Below are 13,518 nucleotides of genomic sequence, written 5' to 3'. Positions count from 1 at the left end.
CAGAGATAATACAGTTAATGGATCTGTGCAGAGATTTTTTACTGGGTCTCACACACACATAAACTCACATACCAGAATCCACACTCCCTGATGCACCAGTAGCTTTTCATCTTGCACATTCAGCTGTGGAAGGGAGTTACACTCTCTTCCCATCTCTCCTTGTCCCTGCTGAAGTTAATGACTTCTGCCTAATGTCTCCATAAGCTCTATTGAGAGGAATGAATGCCAGGTAAGACTGCAGGCACAATCTGATTTCTGCTTTTCTCTGCTAAACTACACAGTCTGCCCACAGTAATTATTGCAACATGGGAAAGATGTTCAGTACGAGTGTGTCTTGGGGCGCTAGCTAGTGGGCCCACATGAATCAGCACAAGATGATTATTCAAATTGATTTGCACACTTTGTCTGGATGCATTTGCATGTGTGATTCAGGAACTATAAACTCGGGGCAAATATAAAAGCAAAAGAAAAACAGTTACCAGGAGGCAAAATCAAGTTCGACACACCCGTGAAAACATCCTGCTGGTGACTTGAGAGGTAGGGAACAATAATAGGTGCTGTCATATGATTGATTTCAGATTTTCATAACAATAACCTGCTATGAGGCCATTGGGGTTTTTCAGATTTTCTTGTTGAATGTAAAAAAAAGGCATAAGATAAAGCTCAAATGGAAAAGCCTAATTTGTGTCATGCAATTTATTGTTATTTGTTTCTCCCATTTTTCTTCTCCCAATTATTTATTTCAGGCAGCACATGGCAATTATGATAAATGGGCCACGCCTGACAAATACACAAAGTCAAATCATTTTAAACTGGTGTCAAGTTGACTGATGGTAGAGCAGACAAGGTATTAGCAGCTCAGAGTTGTTGTCCCTATCTTGTTTTTTGTGAAACTGATAACACCAAGCTGACTGCTTGACAACAGATGCAGCAGGGCAATACTTACAGGCATAACAGTTGACAATGTTTTTTTTTTTTTCTCTGTGTGTGTGTGTGTGTGTGTGTGTGTGTGTGTGTGTGTGTGTGTGTTTTAACTTCCAGTGATATTTACGCATATTGGATTTCTCTTATCGGCTGATTGAGCATGCTGAAGAGCCACTAAAATGACAGTCGATTAGGGAATGCTCTGATTGGTTGTTCAGTCAAGTAGATCACTGATTACATGCTTTTATGTTTTCTGCTTTAACTTCTCCTTTTAAAGATACAGCACAAATGATGAAAATAGCACAATTTAACTAAATGCTGAACTTTTAGCAGTTTGTTCCTCTATAATTTGTACAGAGTTGTATCTGTGATACTAGGAATATTGTGTAAGTGATAAATAAAAGCAAACATTCTCTTCATGAAAGGTTTTCTTGCTTTTTTACCTTGGAACTCACAGTCTTCTGACCTAAAAGTAATTAAATGAAGGCCATGAACCTAAAAAATTTACAAAACCGAACGTTCTTCAGAAGGAAAGAATGTGCAGAATTCAATATCTGAAAGACTTTTCACTAACTTGTGGGGTTATTAAAAATCCCAGGGTGACACACCAAAATCAAGACTAATGACTGACTTTGAAAAATCTGGTGATGTAGTATTAATAGGAACTACAAAAAACCTATCACATAACATTAATATGAGACATCTTTTGTTTTGTTTTTACAAATTCATATTTTAGACTGACTAGTAAAGAGCATTTAAAGTTCCACAGCCTACATGTAGAAGACCCTACATAAACAAATCACAGAACAGTCTCTCTCTGATGGGCCCAGACATTTATTTCTCCTTTTTGGAGCATCCAGGATAATCCTTGCATCTTTAAACACCATTAGTTTACATCAGTTTTTGACATTACTCACAAAGCAGCCCTGCCCCTATTGGCAAGCTTGAACAATGCATCATAGTTCAAAACGTAGCTTTACATTGTCAAAAAATGCAAAAAATAAAATGTGCCACTGTTGAATTTAGAGTCATTAAACCAAATACTTTTATATAGAATAACATGCAAAGTTCCTCACAAGTAAAATAAAAAGATATTTAAATATATAATTTGACATACCTCACTTTGCATGCCAAGGGTGCAAAACATCTACAAACATGTAAATAATGGGTCTCCCACATGTAAAAGGAGCTAGCTGTGGTCAGCATGTGAACTAAAATACCACAGGTGTAAAATACATGTAGACGGTTTGCATCCATTTCAAAGCAAACATATTATACATGCATACATGTATTATACATGTAAGCAACATTACTGACAGACACCTTTGGGCTTTTATCTGACAGAAAAAGATAACCAATTACTTCAACTCAAAAGCTCCATCAGAACCTGCTGCAGCCCTCTTCAGTGCATGACGAACTCTCCCTTATACAAATTACAGAGCTCACTGTCCTCACTGTGTTATACGTTACCATGCCATCAGCTCAAATGCCGATAATTTAAAGAAACAGAACAGTGGTTCATGACACTACAATTATAAACAAGTAAATTAAAACATTATATGAGCAGGCCAAACTTTGACCATTGTTTGAAGCTACATTCACTGGTAATCGGAAAAAGCAGGCATGTTCGCTGACAACTTTAAATCATCAGTTTACCACACCTGGGGGTGAGGAGCAATGTCATGGCCACCCACCAGCAGCACGCAATTTGACACCTGACAGACATGTTGCAAAGTGTTACAGTTTTCCCTTGGTAAATTCTGATGTGTGAGATGTATGATGTTTTTGTTTTGTCAACACTTATTCCATTTGAAGACCTTCTTTTAGGTTTATGATACTTACATGCAACTGTTTGCAAGCATTTGTTTTGCATTATGTTTCCTCATTTTTAGATCTCAAACATTGATGCAGCACTTGTTTTAACCTTCTTCCATAAGTCACCTTTCAGCTTTTCGGTTCTCAGGAGAATCTAAACCTTAAACAGAAGGAGATCACAAACAGCACAAAGAGAATGAATAGTTGGTTTTTATACATGATTTACCAATCATATTAAAACAGGAATATTTTATTTTAAAATTCAATTTTGCAGGAAGGCAATGTCAGCATTCTCTCTCCCGTCTCTTGTGAGGGAAAGGGACTTGGATAGATTGAAATGACTTTTCTTTACTCCCTTAGATTCTCTGGTGGCAGGAGGTGCCACACACAGGGACATAGAAATACTTCAGGACTTTAGCTGACCGGGAGGTTCTTGACCTAATTAGGTTTAACATTTGGGGAATAAGATGCACTCAGCTCATACAGTGGATGACATATTGGGAGGTAACTTTCTGACCCACATGAAGAACCACAAGCAGACAACGAAAACAGTTTGTAACTTGTTTATTTGACATGTAATTTAAACGCCACATTAAACAGGTTTTTAGGGTTTCCTTCTTTCATCTCCGTAACATTGCCAAAATTAGAAATATCCTATCCAGGAGTGACATGGAAAAACTAGTCCATGCATTTGTTACTTCAAGGCTGGACTATTGTAAGTCTTTACTATCAGGATGTCCACAAAATGCAGTTAAAAGCCTTCAGCTGATTCAAAATGCTGCAGCAAGAGTTCTGATGAAAATTAAAAAGAGAGATCATATTTTTCCTACTTTAGCTTCCCTTCACTGGCTCCCTGTTAAATCCAGAATATAATTTAAAATTCTCCTCCTCACAAATAAAGCCCTTAATGATTCAGGAATCCTCAGAACGAAGACAGGCTTGATCATCCAGAATAACTTCCAGAAACTCAGTGACATACAGGTCCTTCTCAAAATATTAGCATATTGTGATAAAGTTCATTATTTTCCATAATGAAATGATGAAAATTTAACATTCATATATTTTAGATTCATTGCACACTAACTGAAATATTTCAGGTCTTTTATTGTCTTAATACGGATGATTGTGGCATACAGCTCATGAAAACCCAAAATTCCTATCTCACAAAATTAGCATATTTCATCCGACCAATAAAAGAAAAGTGTTTTTAATACAGAAAACGTCAACCTTCAAAAAATCATGTACAGTTATGCACTCAATACTTGGTCGGGAATCCTTTGGCAAAAATGACTGCTTCAATGTGGCGTGGCATGGAGGCAATCAGCCTGTGACACTGCTGAGGTCTTATGGAGGCCCAGGATGCTTCGATAGCGGCCTTTAGCTCATCCAGAGTGTTGGGTCTTGAGTCTCTCAACGTTCTCTTCACAATATCCCACAGATTCTCTATGGGGTTCAGGTCTGGAGAGTTGGCAGGCCAATTGAGCACAGTGATACCATGGTCAGTAAACCATTTACCAGTGGTTTTGGCACTGTGAGCAGGTGCCAGGTCGTGCTGAAAAATGAAATCTTCATCTCCATAAAGCTTTTCAGCAGATGGAAGCATGAAGTGCTCCAAAATCTCCTGATAGCTAGCTGCATTGACCCTGCCCTTGATAAAACACAGTGGACCAACACCAGCAGCTGACATGGCACCCCAGACCATCACTGACTGTGGGTACTTGACACTGGACTTCTGGCATTTTGGCATTTCCTTCTCCCCCGTCTTACTCCAGACTCTGGCACCTTGATTTCCGAATGACATGCAGAATTTGCTTTCATCCGAAAAAAGTACTTCGGACCACTGAGCAACAGTCCAGTGCTGCTTCTCTGTAGCCCAGGTCAGGCGCTTCTGCCTCTGTTTCTGGTTCAAAAGTGGCTTGACCTGGGGAATGCGGCACCTGTAGCCCATTTCCTGCACACGCCTGTGCACGGTGGCTCTGGATGTTTCTACTCCAGACTCAGTCCACTGCTTCCGCAGGTCCCCCAAGGTCTGGAATCGGCCCTTCTCCACAATCTTCCTCAGGGTCCGGTCACCTCTTCTTGTTGTGCAGCGTTTTCTGCCACACTTTTTCCTTCCCACAGACTTCCCACTGAGGTGCCTTGATACAGCATTCTGGGAACAGCCTATTCGTTCAGAAATTTCTTTCTGTGTCTTACCCTCTTGCTTGAGGGTGTCAATAGTGGCCTTCTGGACAGCAGTCAGGTCGGCAGTCTTACCCATGATTGGGGTTTTGAGTGATGAACCAGGCTGGGAGTTTTAAAGGCCTCAGGAATCTTTTGCAGGTGTTTAGAGTTAACTCGTTGATTCAGATGATTAGGTTCATAGCTCGTTTAGAGACCCTTTTAATGATATGCTAATTTTGTGAGATAGGAATTTTGGGTTTTCATGAGCTGTATGCCAAAATCATCCGTATTAAGACAATAAAAGACCTGAAATATTTCAGTTAGTGTGCAATGAATCTAAAATATATGAATATTAAATTTTCATCATGACATTATGGAAAATAATGAACTTTATCACAATATGCTAATATTTTGAGAAGGACCGGTAGATCCAAAGCTTAGGTTCTCAGAATCTGCAGAGGAACAAAAACAAAGTTAATTGAAGGTTGAAGTACAAAGCATAATCTTAGATGTGGCTCGGGTTTGTACAACTGGTGGCAAAACACTCTCACATTGAAGTGCTGACAGCCTCCTGCTGAAGTACTCCTCATAGTAATCAGAGGAACAAGTTGCACCTGTCACCCAGCACACCTGAGAGCTCCAGCACAGTCTGAAACAAAACACATGTGGCAAACACAAACACAACCCAGATCCTGACAGATAACTTTTTTAGATTATCCTATTCTAAAAACAACCTAGATTCTTTTCTAGAGCTGTTGGTTCAATATAGCATATTTATACTCACTTGGACCACTGAAATTCCTTGTCTGTTTAAATCAGTCATCCTTTCCTCATTTGCAACTGGTACAAGATGCAGCTTACTGACTAATAGCAGAAATAACAAAGCAACAACATGACCCAATTGTTTAGGAGATTTACAGCCTGATACAACCTTGTTGTGTACTATATGTTTATCATTTTTAACTGACGTTTTTAAGCTGCATCAATTTTGTTTTATCACTGTTAGATTGCTTATATTCCAGATTTTAGTTTTTATCTTCTTGTTAACTTATTTTAGCAATATGTTTCTTGATTTGCTTTGCTGATTTTAAATGTGCTTTAGAAATAAATTAACTTTGACATTGACAATGAGGGTAAAAAAAACAGAGTAAAAACATTATCCAACATTGGACAAATGACCAATTGTCAGGAAAACTGACATAATATGATTCAGGAAAAAGAGGAGAAGGACGGCTGGGTGTGAATAGGGGTAAGCCTGAAGTTTTCATTAACCAATAGATGATAAGGTATGATTCGGTTGTCTTGCAGTTGACAGAAAGATCATTTCTCGACCGAGGTCCCAGAAGACAGAAACAGAGCACAGTGATAGCCCTGTCGCCACAGGGAAGGGGATGCTTAGCACCTATTAAGTACAGAGAGCAAAGCTAAAATATAAGGTTGAAGCATTGCCTGGAGGTATGGGATACAGTTCCTGTCAGATCCTTTATATTGTTGTCTGCACTGAGGCATCTTGCAGGAATTCAAAAAAGGGGCAATTGTGATATAATGGATGAATTGCAAAGGACAGAAAGATGAGATGGCCGGATGTGTAAGTAAGGAAATGACTGAGGCTTGGACAAGGAATAGAGCTCAATCCCTGGTAAGAAAAACCTGGATTTGACAGATGCTGTAAATCTTCTGAATTGTGATTTGGAAAAGTGAGATTAAAAGGTCACTGGTGATCACATTTGGACCCTTAGCAGTGACAGACTAGGGTCAGGGAAGCGGTATTACTGAGGTCGTCAAGGTTATGGGTTTGAAGAAAGAAAAATAGAGCATAATATTTAAAAGACACAATCTTTAGGACAGTACTTAACAACAACACACAATTTTTTTTCTGGAAAGAAATAATAGGCAGTTTGTCAGCCTGCACATTCAAGTGATTGGATACAAAGGAACCTGATAAGGAGGAGATAAAATGAAAAAAGACGACTGAGGAAAAGAAAACCTAAAAGGAAGCGATTACAATTTATAATCTGGCTGACTGCATGGATGAATAACATTTGCCATTATGACATCAATGATGGAACATGCTAAAGGTATAAAAATGGCTTTTTCTTATACATAGACTTCTGGGAACACAAAGAGTGAACATTAAACATTTTAGAACTTTTAAAGCTGAGATAGTTGAATGTGACCTTACTGTTTGTAAATGTGTTTTGTTTTTTTTAGTTTCAGTTATCAGCATCTGTGATGCAAAGATAATTACACATGTGTCTATGACAGGTTTGTTTCTAAGCAAAAATACTTTTAAAAGAATAAACTTCCTTCTACACCAACATGATATATGTGGGTATGCATGCACTTTTTAAATATGTTAAGAAATTGTTTTAAATTGACATCATGAGACAGATATTAGATATGCGTTTTGTATCAGAGTGAATTTTTCAAAACTCAGTTGTTAAGAAGACAAGCACAATAATAACACCGGCTTTGTCAATGTCACTGTCAAAGCGACAATTTAAATAAAGCTTTTAAACTACAAGAGATCCAATTCAATTCTGCTCAACTCATATAGTGCCAATACATAACAAATGTCATCTCCTGACACATTGGAAGACAAACCAGCCCAATTCATATTCATGTGGTATCCAGTTAGGTCCAAATTCATTTAATATCAATCAAAGGATTCAGTCATGCAGTCAGATTCAGACCCAAATGTAATTTTAACGATAATACTATCAAGTCAAAAATGGAACTGGAATTTTGTTCTAAAACTTTCTGAAGAATGAGACTAAAGCCACATCGGAGCCCAGGATTTGAATCTGTAAAGAACAAACTTGAATGTGTTCAACAAAAAAACTAATTCTGAAAGAAAAAAAAAAAATCTGAAATTTAAAAAAAATAACTACTTAATCTTGACAAAAATAGGCTTTAATTTAAAATCACAAATTGTAAAATTGCCAAACACGTGAATGAAAACTTATAAAAGTTATAAAACATTAACTGATTTAAATCCTCAATTAAACTGAAAAAAAACTTCAATTATTTTCTTTTTAATATCAAAAACCTGATATTCAGTTTCAACTTTTTTTCAAGTAAACAAACATGGTCTCTTGTTAAGTTTAAAGTGGACCTAACATTTAAAATTTATTAAATTTTAACAAAAAGTCAATTCAGTCACAAGCTGTTCAATGGAAATCCCATTTCTTAGCTCCTGCTTCATTTCTCTAGCATGAAAGTCTTCTAAACTGTTTCAGTGCTTTCTATTTAACTTTATGTATAATTTAGTTTATGTTAGCCTCCCCTTCATATAACTACAGTGTCTCGCAAAAGTCTTGCAAGAGTTTTTTGTGATAGAATAAAACATAGCACTGTATAATTGCTATGTTTTATTTTCGTGGTTTTTACAAATAAAATTTCAACCATGCATTTGTTTGTCTTGGTCGATCACATTTATTTCTGTGATAACACACTGGATTTTGTGATTGTTATGTGAGAAACAGGAAAAATGTGTTAGGGATGTGAACAATTTTGCAAAGTTTTGTAAGCTGTGTTTTCTTTAACTGTTTGCAGAATTGAGAGAAACAAATGCACAATCGAGAAGCAGTCTGAGAGGAGAGACAGTTAAAGTCAAGACTGGTTATATCACACACTCAGGCTGACAACAAGTCATCACGTTTCTGTTGAAAAGCTTCCCAGCAAGTGTTAATTGGCCAGAACAGAGTCCTCCCTGCACTCTGGGACTGTCAGTAAAAGATTGAGCAGTGCATTCACTGTTCCACACACACAAGCACACATACAACCTTCTCACACACACAAACAAGCCACCACTTTGAAAAGTGCTGACAGCGCTTGTTTCGCCAACCATGCAGCAGAAGTGGTGAGTGAGTTGGAGGAGATACAAAGGGGCCAGGGAATTAAGTGCGATGAGTGACACTGGTTAGGTTAAGGTAAGACTGTCAGCCAATCAGACACAGAGCTGTGTAGGTCATGCCTCTTGGACCCACAAAATAAAGTGTGATCAGGCTTGTTTATATATGCAGTGGGAATATGTGCTGCAGGGAAAGGGCATGAGAAGTGAGGTGGGGCTAGTTTACATATTCATAGATTTCTGAATTCCAGATGATTCAGTCAAAGGTTTAAAGTTACAGCCATATCACTGCAAGGTTTAAAAGAATAATTTTTGTAAAAAAAAATAAAAATAAAAAAATCAGCTTTAGACTGCATAATTGTTATCAACTGCAATAATTTCAGGTTTTGTGAAGGCTATTAAAAGGTAGACGTTTGGAAGTTCACTAGGCCAACTTCTGAAATGGTGATTTTTAAATTTGAAACCTGCCAATTGCCATTCAGTAAGGTGAGTCATAACTTTGCTTAGAAGTGCTCATTGAGAGCTGACAAAAGAAAATATGCTCATAAATATGCAAAGGTTAAAAGTGTGAACAGCATGTAAATTGCCAAACACATCAGATGTTGTCCTTGTAAACACTGTAATGTTTAGATGTGTGCTAATAGACTGAATCTGTGGTCTTTGCTCGAAGGAGGAAGAGAAGATTCGTCTTTCAGGAGAGGCTAATGAACCCGAAATGAACATTACGGATTCATTATTGTTGGTAGAGCTACAAAGCTAATCTTTTAGTTAGTGCGTGTGAGAATACTGTATTTCTTCTGTGACTAAAAAAATTAGACACTGCATCAAGGCTTGATGTATCCCACATACCCTCTGCAATGATTTAAAAATGACTGACCTACGTAAAATGTCCCTTGAACCTTATCACATTTAGTGCATTGCAACCACAACCTTGAATATGTTTTGGGGCTGTTAAGTGACCGAGAGCACAAAGTAGTGCATTGTTGAAAAATGGAAGTAAAATGTTTTTTGTTTTTTTTTCATTTGTTAGAAATAGAAATCTGAAAAGTGCTGCATATTCAGCCCCCCTGAGTCAATACTTTGTAGAACAGCTTTCCTTTGCAATTACAACTACAAATTTTCTTGTTTATGTCTCTCCCAACTTTGCATATTGAGACAAATATTTTTGGCCATTCCTCAAAGAGCATCATCTAACAGCCTTTTGACCAGAGTTTTCCCATATTTAACTCCATCCATCATGCCATCAACTCTGACAAGCTTCCCTGTGCATACTGTCTGCTATATGCCTTGTGGCAAACTGCAAATTGAACTCTTTATGGCTTTGATTAAAAAACCACTTACCTCCTGGCACTCTGCTATAAATGCCAAATTTGCAATGTACACAACTAATAGTTGTCCTGCTGACTTAGTTTCCCTAAGCTTTCGTTATCTACAGCTCCATCCTATGGGTCAGCCATGTCTTGGTAGGCATATATATTTGTACCATACTTTTCATTTTTAGATGATGGAACTGAACAGTAATCTGTAAGATGTTCAAAGCTTTGGATTTTGTTTCTAACCTAACATTGCTAATATTCTTTAACAGACCTCTGAGTTCTTCACATAACAGATTTATATATACAAAGTCTACAACACAGATAGATGTACTCTTTCTGCTTATGTGTCTTCTGAAGGCAATTGGTTGCCATGAATTATGCTGTTTAGCAAAAAATCCTAACAGATAATGACCAGCCATCCTTTTTTGACCTCAAGCTTAAACAAACTTGGGTTCTGCAGCAGGACAATGATCCAAAACATGCCATCAAGTCCACCTCTGAATTGCTAAGGATAAACAAAATGAAGAATTTGGAGTGGTCTAGTCAAAGTCCTGAGCTGAATCCTATTGAGATGCTGTGTCATGACCTTTTAAAACTCGTTCATGCTTGAAATGAACGGCCTTGCTCTGAATTACAACAATTCTGAAAGACAAGTGGGCCAAAATTCCTCCATAGTGCTGTAAAACATGTTATTGCAAACGCTTGATTGCAGTTGTTGCTGCTAAGGGTGGCTCAACCAGTTATTAGGTTTAGGGTTCAAAAACGTTTTCACACAGGGCCATGTAGGTTTGTTTTGTTTTTTTCAAACTTAATGATTAAAACCTTATTTTAAAAACTACATTTTGTGTTTAATTGTGTTTTCTTTGATTTATTTGTAATTATTTTGTCTGAAACACTAAAACACTTAAATGTGACAAACATGAAAAACAAAAAGAAATCAGGAACATGTTTTCACACCAGTGTAAATATGTGCTACTTAGTGCTGGTCCTTCACATAAAATCCTAATAATGTCTGTAATTTGAAAAAATATGAGAAACAAGTGTGACACAGTTTCCTTCTCCTCTATGTTGATAATTCTACTCAGGTTCAGGTTTAAGCAATTATAGTTAGACTTAAAGTCCCTTTTTTCCCTCACATGCTTTTCTAAATTCACTGCTCAAAACAATAAAGGTAATGCTTAAACAACACAATATAACTCCAAGTAAATCAAATCTCTGTGAAATCAAACTGTCCACTTAGGAAGCAACACAGATTGACAATCAATTTCCCCAGCTGTTGTGCAAATAGAATAGACAACAGGGGGAAATCTTTGGTGATTAGCAAGACACACTCAATAAAGGAGTGGTTCTGCAGGTGGGGACAACAGACCACTTCTAGGTACCTATGCTTTCTGGCTGATGTTTTGGTCACTTTTGAATGTTGGTGGTGCTTTCACACTCGTGGTAGCATGACACAGACTCTACAACCCACACAAGTGGTTCAGGTAGTGCAGCTCATCCAGGATGGCACATCAATGCGAGCTGTGGCAAGAAGGTTTGCTGTGTCTGTCAGCGTAGTGTCCAGAGCCTGGAGGCGCTACCAGGAGACAAGCCAGTACACCAGGAGACGTGGAGGAGGCCGTAGGAGGGCAACAACCCAGCAGCAGGACCGCTACCTCCGCCTTTGTACAAGGAGGAACAGGAGGATCACTGCCAGAGCCCTGCAAAATGACCTCCAGCAGGCCACAAATGTGCATGTGTCTGCACAAACGGTTAGAAACCGACTCCATGAGGATGGTATGAGGGCCCGAAGTCCACAAATGGGGGTTGTGCTCACAGCTTGTCACCGTGCAGGACGCTTGGCATTTGCCAGAGAACACCAGGATTGGTAAATTCGCCACTGGCGCCCTTTGCTCTTCACAGATGAAAGCAGGTTCACACTGAGCACATGTGACAGATGTGACAGAGTCTGGAGACACTGTCGAGAGCGATCTGCTGCCTGCAACATCCTTCAGCATGACCGGTTTGGCAGTGGGTCAGTAATGGTGTGGGGCGGCATTTCTTTGGAGGGCCTCACAGCCCTCCATGTGCTCGCCAAAGGTAGCCTGACTGCCATTAGGTACCGAGATGAGATCCTCAGACCCCTTGTGAGACCATATGCTGGTGTGGTTGGCCCTGGGTTCCTCCTAGTGGCTGGAGTGTGTCAGCAGTTCCTGCAAGACGAAGACATTGAAGCTATGGACTGGCCCACCCGTTCCCCAGACCTGAATCTGATTGAGCACATCTGGGACATAATGTCTCACTCCATCCACCAACGTCATGTTGCACCACAGACTGTCCAGGAGTTGAAGGATGCTTTAGTCCAGGTCTGGGAGGAGATCCCTCAGGAGACCATCCACCGTCTCATCAGGAGCATGCCCAGGCGTTGTAGGGAGGTCATACAGGCACGTGGAGGCCACACACAATACTGAGCCTTATTTTGACTTGTTTTAAGGACATTACATCAAAGTTGGATCATCCTGTAGCATGTTTTTCCACTTTGACTCCAAATCCAGGCCTCCATTGGTTAATAAATTTGATTTCCATTGATGAATTTTGTGTGATTTTGTTGTCAGCACATTCAATTTTGTACAGAACAAAGTATTCGATGAGAATATTTAATTCATTCAGATCTAGGATGTGTTATTTGAGTGTTCCCTTTATTTTTTTTGAGCAGTGTATATTCTATCATTAAGAAGTAAGAGAAGTATTTTTCTGGATCATAATAAGACCCTGCTCTTTGGTTCACTTCATCCTCACACAAATTTAGACATCCACCTCTGGAATGCCACCCCCATTTTTGATAATCCCTCAAGGATAGCTATGCTGTATGTAAACTTCAATTTCTTATCACTTCTAATTCCTCCCATTCCCTTTTTTAATACTTTTTAATACTGCACCATTCCCTCATGGACGGCTACGTGCTGTCTCAGCAGAGGACAGACAAAAGCAACAAGGGACATGAAGCAGGATTCAGATGGCTTAGTGTCTATGGGAGGGTGACCTCATATTGTTCCAAATGCATGAGGGAGTAGAAAGAAGGCTTGTGAATAAGGAGCCCTGGCTTAGTAGTGCTTAATGCATAAAATGAATTTCTTATTCTCATCTAGCCGTTGGCTTCTCATTCTGTCACATTGTTCCCATTTTACTACCCCCGTCGTAGACCTCAGTTTGCTGCAATAAGCTGTGCTCCACAGCTCATAAAACTGATGTCACAGCAAGATGTTGGGCATGTGTGCATTCAATGCAAGTGGTGATAAATTAAATAATGCATGATTCTGATTGCGAGAAAGGTGTCAAAGGACAAAAGAAAAAAAAAAAGCTGCAAGTGTGTGGGGAAAGTAAGCAATTGTGTATAAAGCCCTGTGTGGCAGAAAGAGATGACGTCTCACAATTTTAAGGCGGGTACGGTTGCAGAACGTTGAGCGC

The sequence above is a fragment of the Girardinichthys multiradiatus genome, chromosome 21, assembly GCF_021462225.1.
Source record: "Girardinichthys multiradiatus isolate DD_20200921_A chromosome 21, DD_fGirMul_XY1, whole genome shotgun sequence".
In the NCBI taxonomy this organism is placed as follows: Eukaryota; Metazoa; Chordata; class Actinopteri; order Cyprinodontiformes; family Goodeidae; genus Girardinichthys; species Girardinichthys multiradiatus.
This window is presented reverse-complemented; position numbering follows the sequence as displayed.